At 40.1% G+C, this 19158-nt stretch overlaps 1 long non-coding RNA gene and 1 other non-coding gene across 2 annotated transcripts in view; one reads left to right on the forward strand and one right to left on the reverse strand.

The window, feature by feature from the left end:
- Window positions 1-18387, forward strand: part of LOC142523000 (uncharacterized) — a 36786-nt gene extending 18399 nt beyond the window's left edge. Inside the window, exon 3 of the long non-coding RNA XR_012814565.1 lies at window positions 18283-18387. This is a non-coding gene — a long non-coding RNA (uncharacterized LOC142523000). The remainder of the gene's footprint in view (window positions 1-18282) is intronic.
- Window positions 7811-7917, reverse strand: LOC142523560 (small nucleolar RNA R71). Its single transcript, XR_012814748.1, has one exon. It is a non-coding gene; the product is annotated as a small nucleolar RNA R71 (small nucleolar RNA).
- Window positions 18388-19158: the final 771 nt, after the last annotated feature.

Here is a 19158-nt window from a genome sequence, read left to right on the forward strand (position 1 = left end):
TACTTCTTTCTTTTCCTTACTGAAGGAACAATCGATTTATACATATATATATATATATATATATCTCGTGCATGCAAGGCAAGTGGCTCACTCCTTCACATAACACGTCTCGCGCATATGCGCGACACAATCCGCGCATATGCGCGAGACCTACGGGTCTCGGCTTTTAACCACTCGCGCATATGCGCGCTTCATCTCGCGCATATGAGCCAAAGTTTCTGGATGGGTCGCGCATATGCGTGCCTTATCTCGCGCATGTGCACCGATGCTTCTGTAATCTTCGCGCATGTGCGCCGATACCTGTTGCGCATGTGCGCGGGGACTCTTCTTGTACTTCATGTTAAATCTTCTTTCGGTTCTCCCAGTCTGATCCGTTCCGTTTATAATCATCTTAATTAATAAATAAATCATTTCAAATTAATCTTAGATTACAGTAATAAAATCTCGGGCCTTATATCTGCAGCAGGGAACGATGACTGTTGCGGAATATGCTTCGAAGTTTTCGACTTTGTTGAAGTATGCACCTCACGTAGCTGCGAATGCAAAAGTGAAATATAACAGGTTTGTGAATGGTTTACATCCTGCTATATATACTTTTGTTGTTTCTGGTTTGCCTACCAGCTACGCAGAGGTAGTTGAACGGGCAAAGGCAGCCGAATGCTGGCCTAAAACGAGGAGGTCCTCAGTATACTCCTTCACCTCCTGTGACAGCTCAGCATCCTACTTTGCGTGCGAGAGGTATGAAGTTCAAGAAGACTGGTTCTGTTGTGTCTTCAGTCTTCTTCGAGTTCCAGTGGATCCCAGAGAGGGAGTCCAGTGATTGCTCCTTATTGTAGTCATTGTGGAGGCAGACATACTATCGAGCAGTGTCGAGGTATGTTTGGTACTTGTTATCAGTGTGGACAGGAATGCCATTTCTCTCGTGTATGTCCGAATAGGGGTACGACTTCGTACCAACCCCAGCCAGGATTTAGAGGTGGCCCCAGTATGATGAGACCTGCTGTTCCTGTTCCCTCTTTTCAGCAGTCGAATGTTCCACGATATCGAGGACCAGGTGGTCAGAGTGCCCAAGTCCCTCCTCAAGTGAGAGTGTATGCTATGACGGAGGATCAGGCAAAAGAAGCTCCTGGTGGTGTGATTGCAGGTATTTGCATGCTTTGCAATTATCCTGCACGTGTTTTATTTGATACAGGAGCATTCCACTCATTCATATCTCATGCGTTTGTTGCATCGCATGATATTATGTGTACCCCATTGTATGATGCTTTATCGATAGCCACGCCAGCAGGAAAGATTATTCTGTCTGAGCAAGTTGTGCATAATTGTGTATTGATATACGAGGATAATGTGATATTTCTGAATTTGATTGTCCTCCCAATGCACGACTTTGATTGTATTGTTGGCATGGATGTCTTGACAACCAATCGAGCTACTGTCGATTGTTTTCATGGAGTAGTTCGATTTAGACCTGTTGATGGACCCAAGTGGAATTTTTATGGCAAAGGTTCCCAAGCCAAAATTCCATTGGTATCCTCTTTGAAAATGTCTCGACTTTTGACTAGCGGAGATGAGGGTTATCTTATCTACGCTATTGATGTTTCTAAGAAGGAGCCTTCTTTATCTGAGATTCCTGTTGCGAAAGAATTTCTGGATGTATTTCCCAATGAGATTCCTGATTTTCCTCCTCATCGAGAAGTTGAATTTAGTATTGATCTGATGCCGGGAACTGCACCTATATCGAAAGCTCCTTATCGCATGGAACCATTAGAATTGAAAGAATTGAAAGAACAATTACAGGATCTTCTCGATAAGGGATATATTCGACCGAGTATATCACCTTGGGGAGCTCCAGTTTTATTTGTTCGAAAGAAAGATGGTACGATGCGAATGTGTATCGATTATAGGCAACTGAATCGGGCTACTCTGAAAAGTAAGTACCCACTTCCTCGTATTGATGATTTATTTGATCAGTTTCAGGGTACTTCTGTATACTCGAAGATTGATCTTCGTTCTGGGTATCATCAAGTACGAGTCCGAGACGAAGATGTGCCTAAAACTGCTTTTCGTACCAGGTATGGCCACTATGAATTCTTGGTTATGCCTTTCGGTCTCACGAATGCTCCTGCCGTTTTTATGGATTTAATGAATCGTATCTTTCGAGATTATCTTGACCGATTCGTTATCGTCTTTATTGATGATATTCTTGTGTATTCGAAATCGAAAAAGAAGCATACTGAACATCTGAGACTGGTACTTCAAACTCTTCGCAATAGTCATTTATATGATAAATTGTCTAAATGCGAATTCTGGATGGATCGAGTGGTATTTTTGGGCCACGTCATTTCGAGACATGACATATCTGTTGATCCTGCTAAGGTTGAAGTTGTATTGAATTGGCCGAGACCTACGAATGTTCCTGAGGTTCTTAGCTTCATGGGTTTAGCTGGTTATTATCGTCGTTTTATTGAAGGATTTTCGAAAATAGCTAAACCTATTACTCAACTGACACAGAAGAATCAGATATTCATTTGGTCAGATGAATGTGAAGCTAGTTTTCTTGAATTGAAGACGAGATTGACCACAGCACCTGTGCTTACTATTCCCTCAGGTACCGGAGGATTTGTGGTGTGTACAGATGCATCTGGTAGAGGGTTTGGGTTGTGTTCTGATGCAACATGGCAAAGTGGATACTTATGCGTCTCGTCAATTGAAATCTCATGAAACTCGTTATCCTGTTCATGATCTTGAATTGACCGCCATTTTATTTGCTCTGAAGATTTGGCGTCATTACTTGTACGGAGAAAAATTGTTATCTATTCGGACCATAAGAGTCTGAAATATATCTTTTCTCAATCAGATTTGAATATGAGGCAACGCAGGTGGATGGATCTCTTGAAGGATTTTGATTGTGAGATTCAGTATCACCCTGGATCCGTGAATGTTACTGCGGATGCCCTGAGTCGTAAAGTTCATGATTCTGTTTTAGCTTCTGTTTGTGTCGCCAAAGTACATGAGGATATATGTACTTCTGGTTGGACTTTTCACTCGAATCGGAATTTTGTCACTGTCTCAGCATTACAAATTGAGCCTAATTTAATATCTAAAATACGAAAGGCCCAACGAATCGATGCTCAAATCCAGAAGTCGAAAGAACTTGTATCTGCAGAACATCAGTCTGGATTTCAGATTTCTTCTGATGGTTCTTTACGACTTAATGGTCGGCTGGTAGTCCCTGATAATTCTGATTTTAAATCTTTCCTTCTTCGAGAAGCACATTGTAGCAAATACAGTATTCACCCTGGAGGTCGAAAGATGTATTTGATGTTGAGACCTCAATTCTGGTGGAGACGTATGAAGAAGGACATTGCTGAATTTATTTCGAAATGTCTTGTCTGCTAGCAAGTGAAAGCTGAGAGAATGAAACCTGGAGGTTTACTCCATAGTCTTGAAATCCCAAAATGGAATTGGGAGCATATTGCTATGGATTTTGTGACTCATTTACCTCGTTCGCCCAAGGGCTGTGATGCTATTTGCGTTGTTATTGATCGGCTTTCGAAATCTGCACGTTTCATTCTGTATGAACGGACTTATCCTTATAAGAGAATGGACCCGTTTATACATTGAGAATATTGTGAGACTGCACGGTGTGCCAGTCTCAATTGTATCAGATCGTGATCCCAAGTTTGCTTCTAAATTCTGGGGTAGTTTCCAAGAAGCGATGGGTACGCGTTTCGTTATGAGTACTGCTTATCATCCTCAAACCGATGGCCAAACTGAGCGTACAATTCAAACGTTAGAGGATATGTTACGTGCGATTGTGATGGATTTCAGAATGGGATGGCAAGATGCCTTACCATTGGTAGAATTTTCTTATAATAATAGCTTCCAAACGAGTATTGGTATGGCATCGTTTGAAGCCTTATACGGGAGACGATGTAGATCACCGTTATTCTGGGATGAAATTGGTGAAAAACAATTGACTGGACCTGAAATGATACAAGAAATGAATGATAAGGTTCAGTTGATTCGACAGCGGATTAAAGCTGCTCAGTATCGTCAAACGAGTTATGCGAATAAACGAAGACGACCCTTGGAATTCCAGAAAGGTGACAAAGTGTTTTTGAAAATATCTCCCTTTAGAGGCACTGTTCGATTTGGTATGCGAGGGAAATTATCTCCTCGATATGTTGGTCCATACGAGATCCTTGATCGAGTTGGGGATCTTGCTTATCGATTGGCATTGCCACCAGCTTTATCTGCCATTCATGATGTGTTTCATGTTTCTATGTTGAGAAAGTATGAACCAGATCCATCACATGTACTTGCACCTGATGAGGTTGAACGTGATCCTTCACTTTCCTATGTTGAACAACCTATTTGCATTATGGATCGGAAGGAGAAAGTATTGCGTAATAAATCGATTCCGTTAGTTCAATTGCAATGGACACGACATGGTGTGGAGGATTCAACCTGGGAATTAGGAAAGCAAGATGCGAGAATCATATCCGCACTTGTTTGATTCTATTCCACCTATTCCATTGTATTCAATGCATGGTGATCCATTTACTGATTTTAGTTTTGACATGTACTATAACTGGTGACATATTATATGTTTGCCAATATTACGTATATAGAGATGTTTGAGATTTCGAGGACGAAATCTTTTAAGTTGGGGAGAAATGTGAGACCCCGAGAATAAAATAGCTTCGATGGCATTTTGATAAATAAGTTGAAAATTATTCAATTTATTTTGATGGCATTTTCATAAATAAGTTGAAAATTAATGAATTAATTTTAAAGAATAAAATATGACATATCTTGGTCATATGAAGTCCAAATGATTTGATATATGGATATGACGTAGAAAACTCAAAGATAGAGAAGTTTCATGTTTTGAGTTTTGGAAAATTTGATCGTTTGACTAGTCCGAAAAGATATACCCACGTTAAAATTTTAAATAGTATATATTATATTATATTATATTATTATATTATATTATTAATATAATATAATATTAAAAAAAAGATAAATCAAACCTGCGTGAATGAATTCAATCATTCATTGAAAGTTTTCGAACACAGAGAGAGAGAAAGGTGAGGAGGGTTTTGATTTTCTTTTCAATCGTGCGACTTATCGATTTATCCTAATCGACGAACCGACTTCAGTTCTGGGATCGTTGACACGAGCTCTTCGATTTGAGGTATAAATTTTATATTTTTTGTGAGGTTTGAAATTCGTCGATTTTTGGAATAAATCCAATATATTGTTAAATCATACTGGAATTGAATATTGTTGCATAGTGTATGATTTTAACGAAGAAGAGATGATTATAGTAATGTTGTTTTGAATTATTCCCAATTTATTATAATTAGGGAATTTTAATCGTTGAATTGATATTGGAGAGTTATTTGTCAGTTATTATTAATTCTGATAAATATATGCGGTAGAATAACCGACAAGAAATTAAGTTTTGAAGTCGGAATTGAATTATGCTATGATTTGAATTTGATATGAATTTTTGAAGTTTCAAAAGATATTTGAAACTTATATTATTGAATTTGAATGAAGTTATTGATTGAAATGAATATGTTATTGATGTAGATAGATTATTATACTGCAATCTTCAAGCTACATCGATTGGAAACGAAGATTTGAGGTATGTTGCGACCGGGTAACATACGACAGGTATCTGTATTATATGATATATGTTTGATTGATTGGATTGAGAATACATGTCTATATGCCTTATTTGTAGAGTTTATGCGACATACATGACATGCACGTTGAGCTATGATCCTTGGATACCTTGATATGATTTGATTTGATTATGGGGTTTGTGAACACGATGCTATGTTTGTGATAAGTGCACTTTGTGCACTTAAATTGTTCTTATAATTCATACAGATTGTTAGTTTTCTGGGGCAGAATTACGCGCTTTTGTTGTTTTTTGGTGTGAGTGCAGGAATCTAAGTGCGGCTACAACATGTGCGTGAAAACGAGCTAAAATGGCGCCTAGGAGAAGAAGTGCGAGCAATGCCCCGAAGCGAGTGAACTACAGTAGCGCATATGCGCGAGAGAGAGAACAGGCGAGACCAGTGAGCAGCGCGCATATGCGCCGCTCATGGCGCGCATATGCGCGCAAGAAGAAGGCACGCACCACCGAAGGACCCGCGCATATGCGCGAGTTTTTGTCGCGCATATGCGCGCGGCGCGAATTTCAAGAATTAAATAGGTCTCGGCGTGTTTTTTTTAGTGGTTCTGAATATTCTGGGCACAGCCGTCATATCATTCGAGAAGAGGAGAAAAAGTGAGAGCGCACGGAGCACGGGATGCGAAGAACAGAGATAAAAGACGTTGGATCCGGACACGGAGACGCACTTTCATCTCTCGCCAACACGTTCTTAATTCGGTTTCTTACTTTTACGTTTTTAATGATTACAAACAGGTTTTGTGGTGATTTAAATTCGAGCATGAACTAATTTTATTTTCTAGAGATTGATGTAGTCGTGGTTGAACCTATATGAACGACGATTTGAATTTTCATTGAATTATTTCATTGTGTTTATTTGTGATTTTTGTTTTTAACGCTTTTGAATTACTGGCCATAATTCGATTGATTACATAATTGAAATCTAACACTCGACAGAGGGGATTGAAATTAGGACAGAAGAAATCACATCGTTAGATATTTATAACGTGCAAAAGACGTATAACTCTGACGAATCCATAAAAGAACCTTGTTTACTTTTATTACGTGTTACGTGATTTTGAATAGACATATTAAAATCAGTAATAGGTAGTAAATTTCTATTTAACACTCGACAGAGGGAATAGAAAATATTGTGAGTTCTTGGTTAATAAACATGGTACAATTTAATTAAATGTTAGTCAATGTTAATTTAGCATAGGGGAGACTCGACGAAATCATATCTCTAGATTTATTTCCTCAGTAAATTTTCTGCTGCGTGCTAGAATTACAGGAATTGTTATTTTATTTGAATTGATTTTAAACCAACTATTTGATTCGTTTAAATAAAGTTGAGCTATGTCAATTGTGGTAATTAATATACAGTTTTAAATATTTACTCTTCGTGGGATCGATATCTGTACTCTAACCAGTACTAAAACTTGACACCGTATACTTGCGGTAGTGAAAATACGCAGCAAGTTTTTGGCGCCGTTGCCGGGGAGTAAACTATTTAATTGCATATTGATATCATTACTAGGTAGTCTTTACTTTAATTTAGACTTTATTTTATTTTACTATTTATTCTGTTAATTGATAATCTTCTATGTTTTGCAGTGCATGCGAAGATTTCAAAATCCCGACTTGCTGATTTTTTATCCGGAAATCGAAAGAACTGCCAGGAGATTAAGAAAAGCAAGGAGAGATGAAATTAAAGCAATGGCTGAAAACAGAGATAATCAGAATGAGCTCCCTAGAGAGGTGCCAATCCGGGAACATTTCCGCCCAGTCATCAATGCTCACTACTCTGGAATAGCTCGTGGAACTATTGCTGCTAATAATTTCGAGCTAAAGCCCACACTCATCAACATTGTTCAACAGAACCAATTTGGAGGAGCAGCCACCGCAGATCCCCATATTCACCTCAGAACTTTCCTGGAGATCACGGATACGGTAAAAATTAACGGCTTTTCTGACGAAATTATTCGATTGCGCCTGTTTCCGTTTTCTCTTAGGGATCACGCAAGGAGTTGGCTCCAATCTCTACCGCTGGGAAGTGTTACTACTTGGGCAGATTTGGTTACGAAGTTTCTGTCAAAGTACTTTCCTCCTGCTAAATCTGCTCAGCTGAAAATAGATATCGCCAACTTCAGGCAGAGAGAATTTGAAGTATTATATGAGGCGTGGGAGCGATACAAAGGATTATTCAGGAAGTGTCCGAATCATGGATATGCAGATTGGGTACAAATCGAGTTATTTTACAATGGTTTGGATGGGCCGACTAGAGGGAATGTGGATGCAGCCGCCGGAGGTACTATTTTTTCTAAAACACCTGATGAGGCATATAAATTGCTTGAACAGATGACCATTAACAGTTATCAGTGGCCGAGTGAGAAATCTGGATCAAGGAAACCTGCTGGAGTGTATGCTGTAGACCCGATCACATCACTTACTGCACAGGTTTCGGCATTAACCGCACAGATAGCAGCGATGAACAAGCCAGGCCAATCTACGTCTAATGTAGCATTGGTGACTGCTGAGGAAGAGCCAGTTGTGGAGGAAGCTCAGTACATCAACAATCGCGGTTTTGGAGGTTATCGAGGTAATCCTCCCCCTAATACTTATCATCCAGGTTTGAGGAATCACGATAATTTCTCCTATGCAAACAACAATAACGTGTTGAATCCTCTACCAGGGTTCAATACACAGAAAGGGGAAGGAAAGCCATCTTTTGAAGATCTAGTTGGGACGTTTGTGACTGAGTCTAGGAAAAGAATGGCGAGAACTGAGTCTCGTCTTGATAACATGGAGACACATATTGGCAATATGGGTGCCACGATGAAATCCTTGGAAACACAGATTGGGCAACTAGCCAATGCTTTAAAAGACCAGAATCGAGGACAGTTTCCCAGCAATACCGAGGTGAATCCTAGGGAACAGTGCAAAGCTGTCACACTGAGGAGTGGCAAGGAAGTCGGAATCCCAAAGCCTGCTGAAGAAAGTGTAGATATTACAGTTGAGGAAGATGAGGGAAAGAGTGCAAGTGTTGAAGAAGAGAAAGTAGAGAAACCTGAGAAAGTACTTAAATAGCAGCCCTTACCAAAGGTGAATCTTCCATATCCACAGAGGTTCAAGAAGAAAAGACTAGATAATCAGTTTGCGAAGTTCCTGGAAATTTTCAAGAAAATACACATTAACATCCCATTTGCCGATGCATTGGAGCAAATGCCCAACTATGATAAGTTCATTAAGGATGTGATGTCTAAGAAGAGGAAACTTCAAGAATTTAAGACCGTAAAGCTGACCGAAGAGTGCAGTGCCATACTCCAGAGAAAATTACCACAGAAACTCAAAGATCCAGGGAGTTTTACTATTCCCTGTGTTATTGGTGGCTCTAGAGTAAATAGAGCTTTATGTGATTTGGGTGCTAGTATAAATTTAATGCCTTTTTCTATTTACACGACTTTGGAGCTTGGCGAGGTGAAACCTAGCACTATTACTTTGCAGCTGACAGACAGATCACTTACCTATCCACGAGGGATAGTAGAGGATGTGCTGGTAAAGGTAGACAAATTCATATTTCCTGCTGATTTTGTCATCTTAGATATGGAAGAAGACCAGGAGACTCCGCTCATCTTTGGAAGGCCATTCTTGGCCACCGGGAAAGCCTTGATTGATGTGCACAAGGGCGAGCTCACATTGAGAGTAGGTGGAGAAGAAGTCGTGTTCAACATCTACAACACCGTCAAAGGACCAAATGAGGTAAGTACTTGTAATAGCATTGATATAATTGATTCATGTGTATCTCATGTTGGTGCAGGTAGGATGAGAAAAGACTCTTTAGAGAGATGCTTGTTGGAGTCAGCTTCCACAGTGGATGAAGAGGACTGGGATGTGCGAGAGGATTTACTTTCTCTTAATACGCTACCTAAAGAAAAGATTAATGCCCAACATGAAGAGTTACTTGAGGATGCAAGTAAAGAGGTACCAAAAGCACCCCCTGCATTGAAGGAATTACCGAGTCATTTGTGCTATGCATTCTTAGACGAGAGTTCGTCACATCCGGTAATTATATCTTCTGCTCTTACTATTGATGAAAGGGATATGTTGTTGAGGGTGTTGCGAGAATTTAAGTCTGCTTTGGGATGAACAATTGCTGATATAAAGGGGATTAGCCCTACTGTTTGTATGCATAAAATATTGATGCAGGAGTCCTATTCCCCCTATGTTGATCATCAGAGGAGGCTTAATCCAGCCATGAAAGAAGTTGTGAGGGCTGAGGTATTAAAATTGTTAAATGCTGGTGTTATTTATGCCATATCTGACAGTTCTTGGGTTTCACCAGTACAAGTAGTGCCTAAAAAGGGAGGTATAACTGTAGTAAGAAATGAGGATAACGAATTGATTTCAACTCGTCCAGTGACTGGTTGGCGAGTGTGTATAGACTACAGGAAATTGAATGATGCGACTAGGAAAGAACACTTCCCCTTCCCTTTATTGACCAGATGCTTGATAGAGTAGGTGTTTATCATTATTATTTCTTTCTAGATGGTTATTCAGGTTATAATCAGATTGTCATAGCACTGGAGGATCAGGAGAAGACTACCTTCACTTGCCCCTACGGTACATTTGCTTTCAGGAGAATGCCATTTGGTCTGTGCAATGCACCTGCTACTTTTCAGAGGTGTATGATGGCCATATTTTCTGACATGGTCGAGGAAATAATGGAAGTTTTTATTGATGATATCTCTGTATTTGGTTCATCTTTTGATCATTGTTTGCAGAATCTAACGCTTGTTTTGCAGCGATGTCAGGCAAAGAATCTAGTGCTGAATTGGGAAAAATGTCATTTCATGGTCCCAGAAGGTATTGTTCTTGGGCACAAAATTTCGGCTAGAGGGATAGAAGTGGACAGAGCCAAAGTGGTGGCAATCGAAAATCTCCCACCGCCGAGGAATGTAAAAGGGATCAGAAGTTTCTTGGGACATGCCGGGTTCTATCGTCGTTATATTAAAGATTTCTCTAAAATTACTAGACCTTTATGTAATTTATTAGAGAAAGATTCTACATTTATTTTTGACGATGATTGTTTGCAGGCGTTTAACAGGATCAAGGCAGCACTGATTTCCGCACCCATCATGATAGTGCCTGATTGGAAGGAGCCCTTTGAGCTCATGTGCGATGCTAGCGACTATGCTGTGGGAGCAGCATTGGGACAAAGACGAGACAAGATGTTCAAAGCTATCTACTATGCAAGTCGTACACTCAATGCAGCCCAACAGAATTACACAACTACTGAGAAAGAAATGCTAGCAGTGGTGTTTGCATTCGACAAGTTCAGAACATATCTCATTGGCACCAAGGTAACTGTTTTCACTGACCATGCAGCTCTTCGCTACTTGTTTGCCAAAAAGGATGCCAAGCCCAGGTTGATACGATGGATACTCCTACTACAAGAATTTGACTTTGAAGTCAAAGACAAGAAAGGTTGTGAGAACCAGGTGGCTGATCACCTGTCACGACTAGAGCTGGAAGAAAGAACTGAAGGTGGAGTTATCAATGAGTCGTTCCCAGACGAACAACTCTTCAAGGTAAATGTTACACATCCTTGGTTTGCAGATATAGCTAATTTTCTGGCTGCAGGGGAATTACCTTCAGATTTAACTTATCACCAAAAGAAGAAATTTCTTCATGATGCCAAGTTTTATCTGTGGGACGATCTCTTCTTGTTCAAGAGATGCGCTGATTAGATAATTAGACGATGTGTAGCAAAGGAAGAAGCGGGTATGATTCTAGAGCAGTGTCATTCCTCACCCTACGGTGGACACTTTGGAGCATCTATAACAGCAGCTAAAGCATTACAGTCAGGTTTTTATTGGCCTAATCTGTTTAAGGATAGTTATACATTAGTTAAGTCATGTGATAAATGCCAAAGAGTTGGCAATATTTCTAGACGACATGAATTACCACTAACAAATATTTTGGAGGTGGAACTCTTTGATGTCTGGGTATTGACTTTATGGGTCCATTCCCATCCTCTTTTGGTCAATCTTACATTTTACTTGCCGTTGATTATGTGTCCAAATGGGTGGAAGCCATTGCCACCAGTACTAATGATGCTCGAGTTGTTGTTAAGTTTGTCCACAGGAACATTTTCACAAGATTTGGAACGCCTAGAGCCATTATCAGTGATGAAGGTATGCATTTCTGTAACAAAATTTTTAACTCATTGTTGGCTAAGTATGATGTGAAGCACAGGGTGACACTGGCATACCATCCGCAAGCTAATGGGCAAGCAGAGGTATCCAACCGGGAGATTAAGCAAATATTAGAAAAAACAGTGAAGACAAACCGGAAGGATTGGGCGATCAAGCTAGATGATGCATTATGGGCGTACAAGACTGCATACAAGACACCTATCGGGATGTCGCCTTATAGGTTGGTCTTTGGGAAAGCATGCCATCTACCTTTGGAACTGGAGCACAAAGCATTTTGGGCTGTCAAAAAGCTAAATTTTGATATGGGAGCATCTGGCGAGCAACGACTGCTACAGCTGAATGAGATGGAGGAATTCAGGAATGATGCATACGAAAATGCAAAGATATACAAAGAAAGGACCAAGAGATGGCACTACAAGCAGATTCTTCGACGAGATTTCGAACCAGGGCAACAAGTGTTATTATTCAATTCTCGACTGAGGTTGTTTCCTGGTAAGTTAAAATCACGATGGTCTGGACCGTTCACAGTAGAAACAGTGTATCCACATGGTGCAATTGAGTTAAAGTGCACCAATGGGCAGACATTTAAAGTCAATGGTCAAAGGGTCAAGCATTACTTTGGAAATGAAGTGCGACACATGGACAACATCCCACTTGGAGAACCAAAGTAGACAGGAGAAAGTCAGGCTGATGACGTTAAACCAAGCGATGTGTGGGAGGCAACCCATATTTATTTATTTTTGCATTCGTTTTGCCTTTATTATTTTATTTCAATTCTTTAGTTTATTAATTTTAATCATCTCTATTCAAGTATTAATTTGAATTGTTTTATTTTTTTTGCAGGTTATTTATTCATGAATAAAAAAAAATCGAGAAGGTTATGGACAGTGTGCCCCGCGCACATGCGCGACGAATTTCCGCGCACATGCGCGATATTGGCAGAGAGCTCGGCGCATATGCGCCAATCCTGGCGCGCGCATGCGCGAAACTTACAGAGAGGTCGGCGCATATGCGCCAATACTTGCGCGCATATGCGCCACATTCCAGCATGCCGGCCAGTAGCAGACGCGCATATGCGCCACTTCATTGCGCGCATATGCGCGTGACTCAGTTTAAGAAAAAAAAAGGGGGGGATCGCGACTTCAGAATTCAGAAACCCACTCTCCCTCACACATCACAGCACCTCCCTCCTTCAACACTCCACGCCGCCGCCGCTCTTCCTCAGAAACCCACGCCGCCGCCTCCCACTACCGAAAGCCGACCACCGCCTTCACAACAGCAAATTTTCCACCAACACTCCGATTTCTGGTAACTCTCTCATGAAGTTAAAGGCTTTATTTCGAAATTTTCTCAAATCTTGAGAATAGTTGAGAATTGGTGTTCAATTTTTAGAGGAACTTATGTTATTGTGACGTGGGTACTTCGTTTTGTTCTAAATCAGTTTGTGATTGGGGCATATAACGTATTGCTAACCGGATTAAGTGGTTTGGTGAAATTATAATCGTTACCTATATTGGGGTGTGATTAACAGATTTTTCTTTTGGCTCTTCAATTGTTAAATTTAGTCGGTGTTGATTGTGATATTGGATTATTGAGTTGATATGGCGCCGAAAAAGAGGTCAAAAAAGGGTGCCTCTTCCTCTTCAAGCTTCGATTCTCACCGATTCTGGAATGAGGAGGCCCAACGGGTGTATGAGAGCTCGATGACTCGGTCTATCATCCCAGAGAGGGGATTTAATTTATCAAAAATACGTGGTATTATTAAGCGTGAACTTGAAAGAAGACAATGGGTTGAATTTGCTCAACCTCCTCTAGATGCTGTGATTTCTGTTGTGCGAGAGTTCTATGCCAATCGGCGGATACGGCATGACGAGTCAAAAGTACTGGTGCGAGGTAAATTGATATCGTTTGATTCTCAGACGATAAATATGATCTATCAGATGCCGAGCCTCGAAGAAGACGAGTGCAGTGAATTCTTAGAAGATGGGGTTGATTATTCAGAGGTCATTCGGACCGTGTGTCAGGCAGGCGCCGTATGGAAAATGAGCTCGAGTGGTCCAATCTCACTGAAGAAATCCGAGATGAACCCTAATGCAAGTGCGTGGACATCGTTCGTGTTGGCTCGGATTCTCCCATCCTCGCATTACCACGATGTAACCAAAGACAAAGTTGCGCTTGTCTTTGCTATTTTGATGGGCAAATATGTTAACTTGGGAAGAATAATATATGGATCGATCATTAGAGCCGGCACAGGATTAGCCACGGTCGCCCTTCCATGCCCTCACATTGTTACCGAACTATGCAGACAGGCCGGCGTCTCCTGGTCGCCTGATGAGCGAGTGCTTAAGCCGAAGGCTCCCATCATTGCTTCCTATAGGCCCCCCGATGATCCAGATGACGAGGACCTACCACAGGCACAGCTTCCACCACCTGAGGGAGCCCGACAGCGCAGGGGAGACCGACTTCACAGACTTGAGACAGAGATGGGCGAGCAGAGGAGGTTACTAGTTGAGCAGCGCCAGGTGCTGGATTCGCTTCAGCACCGCACGGACCATTTCATGGGATACATGATGGACTTCACATCCGTTCTTGCTATGCGGTTCCCGCCTATAGGTCCAGAGGATCCTATGTTTCCCCAGCCACCTGCCTGGCCACCACAGTATGCAGGACCTCCTCCACAGGCCCCACCCCAGCACATGGATGAAGATCTTGATGATGATGACGGCGAGCACTGACGCTTGTCGTGGGAGGTACGATTGTCCCGTTCTTTCTTGTTTATACATTGAGGACAATGCATGTTTTAAGTTTGGGGGGGTTGATTTGATTTTTTTGATTTGATTCGATTTGATGCTTTGATGTTTATTTAATTTAAATGCTTTGATGTTTATTTAATTAAAATATATATATATATATATATTTAATTTAGTCTTTATGTTTTTCGCAGTCGTTAATTTTTTTAGAATTGTGGAATTAAGGTGATAATCAAACAATGAGGAGAGTTGACCCGAAATTCATGTTGTTCCTTGATTACGAATCCGAATGCATGCTATCATTACTTAACCGTTTACACATTAATTCACGAATGCTATGATTGTTGATACACCCGATGTCAAGAGAGTGTTCATGTGGTTTGTGATTTGAATTGTATGAATGGACTCCAAAACCTGCATGTTGATTACTTGTTGTTGAGTTACATGTTCACTAACACAAAAATGATTCAGGCAGTCTTTGATTTATGTTGGGCCTGTTTTTCCTTGAAAAAATTGTCATTTGTTAGCCCTTTGAGCCTAAATGAGAATGAGATGTGTGATTTGTTCTGTTTGAATACCCGAAAACATGATATGTCTGTGTTTGTTGATTGGTAAATTGAAAGGAGTCTAGAACTTGGTTTGGCACTCTTCGAGGCGAGATACGGGTATTGTGTGACTTAGGGATGATTTAGGCGATTCTTGAAACGTTTGAGCCTTTCAAGACTACCCATAACATCATTTACACCCTAGTGTCCCATGTTTGAGCTTAATGAAAATCCAATGGAGTGTGCCAAGGCACACAAAAGCCCCCATTCGTATCAATTCTAAACTCCTACGTCAACTACCAACTTTTGAGCATATACACTAGTACCTACCGAAACCTGAGAGAAAACGAACCTGTGTATCATTACAAAAGTTCTTCTCCCTTGTGTTCATTAAAGAATATCATCGAAAAGAAAAAGATGAAAAGATGGAAAAAAAAAAGAAGAGATGTTGAAAAAAAAAAAAAGGGGGAAAGAAAAAGTTGAATAAAGAGTAAAAGAGTATGACATGTGATGTGAAAAAGAGGACAAAATGGTGAATATGTTGTGGCAAGGCAAGTGGAAGTGAAACAAACAGGAAGGAGACACATGTTGAAAAATAAACTGGTTTGTTTTCTCTCACTTTTGATTCCCTATCTTCATTTGTAGCCATTAGCCGTAGCCTAACGTTATAAGCTTAAAAGACCTATTAACCGAGTCACACGTACCCAATATACTAGTGGAGAATAGTTGTCAAAGTTAAGCCTATGGACACTTGAAAAATACCGTCGATAAACACAGAATTTGATTGTGTACATGTGCGCATCTCATGATATTGGATTTTATTTGGTTAATTGTTGTCTTCATAATACCATTTTGTTTAGCCAAATGTTACCCTATAAGTCCTGTTGATTTGTGAAGGTACATGTGTGTCTCAATGATTTTTCTAATTACATGTGTGTCGAGAAGTCCAAAAATTTTATGAGATGAAAAGTTATGAACTTATCTTGGCATTTGGAGCGGGTAAACGAGAATAGCAGAACACACACGCACGTGAACTGTGAGTAATGTGGCATGTGTTTGATTCAATATCATGGAAACTGTAATCTCTGAGGCGAGTGGTTACCCTTTATTCCAAAATTCTTGTTCGTTTAGTTACTTTCTTTAGGATGTGTTTAGTCAAGTCTAGCTAATGTTTTATTTATTTTATTTTGCTCGGGACTAGCAAAAGTTTAAGTTTGGGGGATTTGATAAGTGCACTTTGTGCACTTAAATTGTCCTTATAATTCATACAGATTGTTAGTTTTCTGGGGCAGAATAACGCGCTTTTGTTGTTTTTTGGTGTGAGTGCAGGAATCTAGGTGCGGCTACAACATGTGCGTGAAAACGAGCTAAAATGGCGCCTAGGAGAAAAAGTGCGAGCAATGCCCCGAAGCGAGTGAACTACAGTAGCGCATATGCGCGAGAGAGAGAACAGGCGAGACCAGTGAGCAGCGCGCATATGCGCCGCTCATGGCGCGCATATGCGCACAAGAAGAAGGCACGCACCGAAGGACCCGCGCATATGCGCGAGTTTTTGTCGCGCATATGCGCGCGGCGCGAATTTTCAGAATTAAATAGGTCTCGGCGTGTTTTTTTTAGGGGTTCTGAATATTCTGGGCACAGCCGTCATATCATTCGAGAAGAGGAGAAAAAATGAGAGCGCATGGAGCACGGGACGCGAAGAACATAGATAAAAGACGTTGGATCCGGACACGGAGACGCACTTTCATCTCTCGCCAACACGTTCTTAATTCGGTTTCTTACTTTTACGTTTTTAATGATTTCAAACAGGTTTTGTGGTGATTTAAATTCGAGCATGAACTAATTTTATTTTCTAGAGATTGATGTAGTCGTGGTTGAAGCTATGTGAACGACGATTTGAATTTTCATTGAATTATTTCATCGTGTTTATTTGTGATTTCTTGTTTTTAATGCTTTTGAATTACTGGCCATAATTCGATTGATTACATAATTGAAATCTAACACTCGACAGAGGGGATTGAAATTAGGAAAGAAGAAATCACATCGTTAGATATTTATAACGTGCAAAAGACGTATAACTCTGACGAATCCATAAAAGAACCTTGTTTACTTTTATTACGTGTTACGTGATTTTGAATAGACATATTAAAATCAGTAATAGGTAGTAAATTTCTATTTAACACTCGACAGAGGGAATAGAAAATATTGTGAGTTCTTGGTTAATAAACATGGTGCAATTTAATTAAATGTTAGTCAATGTTAATTTAGCATAGGGGAGACTCGACGAAATCATATCTCTAGATTTATTTCCTCAGTGAATTTTCTGCTGCGTGCTAGAATTAAAGGAATTGTTATTTTATTTGAATTGATTTTAAACCAATTATTTGATTCGTTTAAATAAAGTTGAGCTATGTCAATTATGGTAATTAATATACAGTTTTAAATATTTACTCTTCGTGGGATCGATATCTGTACTCTAACCAGTACTAAAACTTGACACCGTATACTTGCGGTAGTGAAAATACGCAACAAGTTTTTATGAGCGGCGCATATGCGCGCTGCTCACTGGTCTCGCCTGTTCTCTCTCTCGCGCATATGCGCTACTGTAGTTCACTCGCTTCGGGGCATTGCTCGCACTTCTTCTCCTAGGCGCCATTTTAGCTCGTTTTCACGCACATGTTGTAGCCGCACCTAGATTCCTGCACTCACACCAAAAAACAACAAAAGCGCGTAATTCTGCCCCAGAAAACTAACAATCTATATGAATTATAAGGACAATTTAAGTGCACAAAGTGCACTTATCAGTTTGACATTATATGGCCCTTAAAACATAGTTATCAGTGGCCCCGATGATTTGATTGAGATTTGGGATTTGATGGCGCTTTGTCGACGTTATCATACGAGTATCCCTGATTGAGGCCGGTGTGCCAGCTCGAGCATTGATTTGATAGCGATTCGATTGATTCTGACATGTGCTCAGTGGATGGGCATTTGACCTGATACCTCCACGACATACATGCATTGCATATCATATATCATTGTTTAAATATCTGTGGTATATATTGTGGTTGCTTCAGACTGAGCTTTGCTCACCCCAGAGGGGGCTGTTGTTGTCTTTGTATGTTGACAATGACAGGTACTCCAGGATATCAGGAGACCGGAGATGGTACTTCTGGAGGAAGTCACAGTTGATTGAGTTTAGTGGACTATCCCAGTATATATGTATATGTGTCTGTATATCGGGGCATGTCCCGAGGATATGAGTTTGTTTGTAGGTATTTGATCTGGATTATGTGTGGGCTTGTTTTATATTGTGATATGTGGAGACGAGACTATATTATATACTATTTTCAGTATTATAATTACAGTCGACATGTTTTGGGCTCATTGTAAAGAAAATTTAAACTCGTTTTCCGCTGTAATTAACTAACCCTAATCAGGTTGTGATGTAATAACGATTAGGAGGTAAGGGCCCCACATAGGTTCGAAAGATTTGAGGTTGGCATGAGTTAGGGTTCGATCAATTTAGGGCTGAAAATTCAGTGTTTTTTTAGGCTTGTTCAATGGATTTAATTGGCTTTATTTGGGTTGTATATGGTATAGTTAGGTGTTATTAATCTATGGTTCAAGTTTGGTAAGTTTTGGTTAAGTTTTGAGTCAATTCGGGTTAAAATCGATGCGTAGGTTTAAGTTTTAAAACGAATTGGAAAATTAGTTGAGGAGCTTAAGTTTAAGTCTAAGAAATATTTATGGGTGTATTTTAAGTTGTTATGTTAAGTTTGGATAGATTTGGGTCGTCGTTTTAAGGTCTAAGAATAAATTGGGAAGGTTAGGGTTTCAGGAGCAAAACGATCATTTTACACCTGAAAAATGTTAGACTTCCTGGCAGTGCCCTGAATGCTGTAATAAATATTAAAATATTTTTTTCAAATGTTTATGAAATTTTATGATGAAAATTT

This window comes from Primulina tabacum, chromosome 13, assembly GCF_025594145.1.
Source record: "Primulina tabacum isolate GXHZ01 chromosome 13, ASM2559414v2, whole genome shotgun sequence".
Taxonomy (NCBI): domain Eukaryota; kingdom Viridiplantae; phylum Streptophyta; class Magnoliopsida; order Lamiales; family Gesneriaceae; genus Primulina; species Primulina tabacum.